At 49.1% G+C, this 6,470-nt stretch overlaps 1 protein-coding gene across 7 annotated transcripts in view; it reads left to right on the top strand.

Annotated features, from left to right (window-relative positions):
* The first annotated feature begins 1 nt into the window (after position 1).
* Positions 2-6,470, top strand: part of MIS12 (MIS12 kinetochore complex component) — a 32,071-nt gene continuing 25,602 nt past the window's right edge. For 3 of the 7 annotated variants that reach the window (XM_068268517.1, XM_068268519.1, XM_068268520.1), the window contains exon 1: positions 2-82. The gene's annotated coding sequence lies outside the window, so the exon portion shown is untranslated. The other 4 variants (XM_068268522.1, XM_068268521.1, XM_068268523.1 and 1 more) reach the window with 4 other exon arrangements.

The raw sequence follows: 6,470 nt of genomic DNA, 5'->3' as shown, positions 1-6,470 counted from the left end.
CAGTTTAGAGGTAATGCCTAAACACGGCATCGGTTTTTTCCCCCGTAGGAACTAGGAAATAGGAACTGCAAGTGGGATACAGGTAAACCGCGAATGGGAGGCATTTGGGTCTGGGCTGCGTATTTTGTGATGCTCTAGGGATAGTTTGCCCTGCGTAAAGATGGTCGATTCATAGTTTCCAGCCGCCCCTCTGACGTCTGTCAGCTGGTTGGTTTCATTGGTAGGAAAGAAGCGCCAGTTAGAGAACGGGCTAGTGGCCGGGGAGTGTGGATGGTGTTCTGTGAGGTGAAACTGTTTAGACTGGTAAGTTTATTTTTGTACCGGTGTCAGAAAATGTATGCTGGCTGGATAAGTATGCTGAAAAGTCAGAACACCTGTTTCCGCAATTTGGGACTGCGGGATAATGGGTGGTGCGGTTTTGTGGACAATGGTGCAAATAAACTTATGTAGGTGAAGATTACATAGTAGAAATCTAAAGTGTGTGCCAGAGTCTCCTGGGTAATGCCCCTGTGGTGAAATTTTTTGCAACTTTATCAGATTTTGCAACCAATTGCATACCTCCCAACATTTGAAGATGGGAAAGAGGGACACTTAAGCCACGACCCCTGTTCGGGCTTAAAGAGAACCCGAGGTGGGTTTGAAGAATATTATCTGCATACAGAGGCTGGATCTGCCTATACAGCCCAGCCTCTGTTGCTATCCCAAACCCCCCTAAGATCCCCCTGCACTCTGCAATCCCTCATAAATCACAGCCACGCTGCTGACAAACAGCTTGTCAGAGCTGGCTGTGTTTATCTCTATAGTGTCAGTCTGTTGCTCTTCCCGCCTCCTGCAGAACTCCAGTCCCCTCCTGCATCCCTTCCCTCCCTGCTGATTGGAGGGAAGGGACGGGGGCAGGGACCGGAGCTATGCAGGAGGCGGGGGAGCAGCTGAGACTGACACTACAGATGTAAATACAGCCTCACAGCACAGCTGTGATTTATGAGGAATTGCAGAGTGCAGGGGGACCTTAGTGGGGTTTGGGATAGCAACAGAGGCTGGGCTGTATAGGCAGATCCAGCCTCTGTATGCAGATAACCTTCTTTAAACACACCTCGGGTTCTCTTTAAGCCACACCCCTGCTATTGCAGGAGGGTGACAATGGGAGGAATGAGTTTGCGGAGGAGGGTGCCAGTGGGTGGGAGAGGGTGACACTGGGAGGAAAGGGGGGTGCCAGTGGGTGGGGGAGGAAGGTGACAGTGGGTAGGAGGAGGGTGTCAGTGGGCAGAGGGGAGGGTGCCAGTGAGCAGGGAGGAGAGTGACACTGGGTAGGGAGGAGGGTGTCAGTGGGTAGGAGGAGGGTGTCAGTGGGTAGGAGAAGGGTGACACTGGGTGGGGAGGAGGGTACCTGTGGGTGGAAAGGAGGGTGCCACTGGGTGGGGGAGAAAGGTGCTAGTGGGTAGGAGGAGGATGTCAGTGGGTAGAAGGGTGACACTGGGTGGGGAGGAGGGTACCTGTGGGTGGAAAGGAGGGTGACACTGGGTGGGGAGGAGGGTGTCAGTGGGTAGGAGGAGGGTGACACTGGGTGGGGAGGAGGGTACCTGTGGGTGGAAAGGAGGGTGACACTGGGTGGGGGAGAAAGGTGCCAGTGGGTAGGAGGAGGGTGACACTGGGTGGGGAGGAGGGTACCTGTGGGTGGAAAGGAGGGTGCCACTGGGTGGAGGAGAAAGGTGCCAGTGGGTAGGAGGAGGGTGACACTGGGTGGGGAGGAGGGTACCTGTGGGTGGAAAGGAGGGTGACACTGGGTGGGGGAGAAAGGTGCCAGTGGGTAGGAGGATAGTGCCAGTGGGTGGGGAGGGTGGTGCCAGTGGGTGGGGAGGGTGGTGCCAGTGGGTGGGGAGGAGGGTGCCAGTGGGTAGGGAGGTCGTCAGTGGAGGGGGGGAGAATGCCCGTGGGTGGGATAGCAGGTGCTCGTGTGTGGGGAGGAGATTGCACTGGGGAGAGAAGACAGGAAGAAAATGATTGATGCGCCAGCTGCGCTAATAAGGGATGCGGGAGCCGGCTTTATTCCTCCCTGGCGGTAGCGTGGCGGAAGACATGCGGAAACATAAAAGCTGCCCGATTCCCTCCATGCGCTCCTCTGTCTGATGCTGCTTGGGAGGTCCGTCCCATTCATTTACACGTAATCCGCCCGCCTATCGCTACTGTCGAGCAAGCGGTATTTTCCTTCTGCATACCGCTTGCTCTAATCTTTATGAATGGACGTGTTTGTAACTTTTTCTAGATAAATCTAGAAAAACTCCGCACAAGGCGGAAATGTATCGCTCTGTCAGCTTTTCATGCGGAAAGAGCCTTTATGAATGGGGATTTTGCTGAGGGTACTTATCCGTTAGCCGGGCGCATCCGGCAGGTGGCGACAAAACTCCACCAGAGTTACAGCTTTCCCTACTATCCATGTCGGCCTGGAGGGGGAATAGCAATTAGCGCCACCTGTGTTCGGTAAAGTCACCGGTATTAAGCATTTCCGCATGCGGAAATGCTTTATGAATGATAGCCCTAGTCTCTACTTCCTGTGACGTTATGGTAAACAGGAAGCAGGAGACTAGTTGCCGGTGCGCATGGATCTGCGGTAAGAGGACCTACCGCTCCGCACACACTACCTACGGGGGGGGGGGGGGCATTCACAGCAGGTGGGGGCATTCAGAGGAAGGGAGGGAGGAATAAAGCAGGCTCCCGCATCCCTTATTAGCGCGGCTGGCGCATCAATCATTTTCTTCCTGTCTTCTCTCCCCAGCCAGCCGGGACTTAAGAGGGGCTTCCCGGGATAGCGGGAGAGCCCCCCCCCCCCAAATCGGGAGAATCCCGACCAATCCGGGACGGTTGGGGGGCATGCAATTGCACTTATTTATAGCTATCAGAAAGTGCAACCTAACCATTGAGTTCAACCTATCTGTATCAGAAAATGCAACCCAACCAAACCCTATTCTCACACAGAACCCTTCCCTCTTGCTCAACTAATAACCCCCCCTGGAGGGAACAATCCCCCCTCTTGCTCAACTAATAACCCCCCCCACCCCCCCGAGGGAACAATCACCCCTCTTGCTCAATAACCCCCCCCCCCCCCCTGGAGGGAACAATCCCCCTTCTAGCTCAATGGGATCTGTGGTTGCAAAAAATTACAGGCGTGTTAACAGAGAGGAGCCACGCCTACACAGTCTTACACTGTCCTCTATGGCAAGATGCAAAATATGATGGGTTGCAAAATTTTTCACTACACCTCCACTTTAGAGATTTGATGGGATAGATTGCACTTTCCCACAATCAATGTTGTAAAGTATTTTTGTGCTAATTTAGTTTAGGGGACCCACAGCCTCTTCCTGCTTGAAAAAATTTGAATGCAGAGCATTTTTATTTTTTGGGGGGGGGGGGGGGGGGGGGGAATAGGAGGCCTCCCCGCAGGAAACACTATTGCCACCACAATAAACTGGAATAAGTTTAGTATAGTTGCACAACCAGAGGCAGTAGCTGAAGTAAGCGCTGTCGCCGTTGGTCCTGGTATGCAAATTTAGCTTTTGGTCTTAAATCTGTGCGATACAAAAACAAAAAACAGGTCGTTACAATTCTGGTATTTTAGACCTTTGTTTGATAAATTATAATTAAATATTCACAGATGTGCTAATTTATGGTAATTTAATGAGAAAATGGGCTTCGATTGATAAAAACCTGTGCAGTAATAGCAGAAGAGTGTGGGTTTGCTTCTGTTTTGTTACATGCTGTTCCCTGCAGTGAGACCATTACAATCGTAAGAGGCATCCCTGACATCCCTTTAGAATGTACATTTGTTATACTGCCTCTGATGCCTCTGAATCTATTAGTCTTTCTTAACATTTTATTGCCACAGCTTAGATGAACTCCAAGAAACATTTAAAGAGAATCTGTATTGTTAAAATCGCACAAAAGTAAACATACCAGTGTGTTAGGGGACATCTCCTATTACCCTCTGTCACAATTTCACCGCTCCCGCCACATTAAAAGTAGTCAAAAACAGTTTTAAAAAGTTTGTTTATAAACAAACAAAATGGCCACCAAAACAGGAAGTAGATTGATGTACAGCATGTCCACACATAGAAAATACATCCATACACAAGCAGGCTGTATACAGCCTTACTTCTGAATCTCAAGAGATCACTTGTGTGTGTTTACCTTCTGTCCCCAGCTTCTCTCATGCACTGAACATTACAGGCTTCCTGCAGACAGCTCTGCCTATGTCATTAATTCCTCAGTATGTGACAGACCAGCTCCTTTCACAGCCTCCAGAGGAGGATTTTTATCCAGCTCTCTTCTATCACTGATAAAATAGCAGAGAAGCTGCTGGCTTATGTAAATAAAACACACACTGGAGTGTGCCTAGAAGAACAGTTCAACACTGAAGAACTTGGCAGCCTTCCAGACACAGGCCGACAAGTCTGACAGGGGAAAGATACATTGATTTATTACAGAGATGGTTATAGTAGAAAGAGCTGCAGTAAGCCAGAACACATTAGAATAGGTTTAGGAACTTGTAGGATGGTAGAAAAAACGTTGTAATTTTTGTTAGAGTCACTTTAACACACCATGCTTAGGTGATTTCCCCATTAGCTCCTCAGCATCTTCAAACAGGAACCTAAAGGGTTAAATGTCCGAAGGCCTCCAGAGGAAACCTCTCTTGTTCGGTGCACTCTCTCCTCTGCTGCCTGGGGGGTAGAAAAGCTTGTTCCTCCGGAGAAGCTATGGCATCCGATCAGCGGGACTTGCAGGAGACCGTGACTGTTTCTATTTGCTTTCTGCTCCTGTCAGTCATAGGTTATACCTCTCTGCTTCTGTGAGTCACAACTCCCGCACAGTCTCTGCACTGTTTCCGACACACCAGAGCAGCCGGTAATTATCGCATATGTTTTTGAGCTTTACTGCATGTTCTAGTGTTTATGAATTGACATTTACTGACGTGTTGAGGTGTTTCCTGCACAAGTCGGTAATTTACCCTCACTGCTGGTTATTTCAGCTTTCCATGTGGCAACAGCCTTTATGAATTGACATTTTCCTGAGGGCCCATTTCCACTATCGCGAATTCGCATGCGGTTTTCGCATGCAAATTCGCATAGCAATACAAGTGAATGGGACTGTTTTCACTTGTCAGGATTCCTTTGCGTTTTTCTGTGCAGAAAAAATTCGCATGAAAGAGTCATCAGAATTCGTATACCGCATACCACTATGCGAATCGCATACAATGTATTTAATAGGAAATTCGCATGCGGTTTGGGTATGCGAATTTTCATGCGAATTCGCATAGAAACAATGGAAAATCACACCAGCACTGCCATGGTTAATTTCGCATACATCGTCATCCATGCGAATTTGCATGAAAATTCGCATAGACCTGCATGCGAAATTCGCATAGACCCGCATGCAAATTTTTACCGCGGCGATTTGCACCGCACAAGTGAAAATGCAGCCTAAGTGTTCGGTCAAATCAGCTTATTTCTGCATTATCTCATGCGGTAATGCTTTATGAACCAAGGACTTTGTGTTGCTCCCTGGGTCCCCTATTCCTCATAAACTAGTCGACGCAACCAGACTGCTGCGAGCAGGAAGCGGTTTCTCTATGAGGATTCCTGTTGGTCCCCTAAACTAAACTAGTCTCAGTTTTAGTGCATGGAGGGGCTGCGGAGCTAGTATGGTTTAGATGACCCAGCGAGAAAGTCCATAGGGAAATTCTGCTAACTGATTTGGGTGGACGGTACCATCTCGAATGTCTAGGTCTTAGATAGGTTGTGGTAATAATACACCCACACTATTCGGCCAATTAGAATGCTTTAGGTTGTAGACGCTGCTGTGGTTGGAGAACTGTTCCTTATGGTCTTTCTTGCTGTGTCACCTAAGGCCCAGTTCACATTAGCGTTTGCCAATGGAACCGGCCGTACGGATCCGCGGAACGGACAAAAAAAAAATGCTGCAGGACCCAATTTTCCGGACCATTTTGCTCAGCGGAACGGAACCGGAAGGTTTTGCAGCATATAGGAACCAATGAAAACGGACGTTTTACAACACACTGGCTGTAAAACGGACAGTTTTCACCGGATCCAGCTGGCCTGATCCGTCCGGTTCTGTAAAACAACGCTAATGTGAACCGAGCTTAATCAGAGTTCTCCAACCCTGTCCTCAAGGCCCACCAACAGTACATGTTTTGCAGAAAACCACACACAATCACAGGTGGGGTAATTAGTGTTGCAGCAGAGCTGATTAACTACCTCTGTGTCTTTATACAAAACAAGTAGTGTTGGTGGGCATTGAGGACAGGGTTAGGGCCCGTTTCCACTAGTAAGTGATGCAAATGCAGCTACCTAGCCGCATCATATCACTTCCGCATCTCCCAATGCGGAAGTGAATTGAAGAGATGGGACGCAGCTGCGGCCGTGCGAAAATCTGCAGCATGCTGCAGATTTTCAGATCGC

The sequence above is a fragment of the Hyperolius riggenbachi genome, chromosome 2 (assembly GCF_040937935.1).
Source record: "Hyperolius riggenbachi isolate aHypRig1 chromosome 2, aHypRig1.pri, whole genome shotgun sequence".
Classification (NCBI taxonomy): domain Eukaryota; kingdom Metazoa; phylum Chordata; class Amphibia; order Anura; family Hyperoliidae; genus Hyperolius; species Hyperolius riggenbachi.
This window is presented reverse-complemented; position numbering and strand designations above follow the sequence as displayed.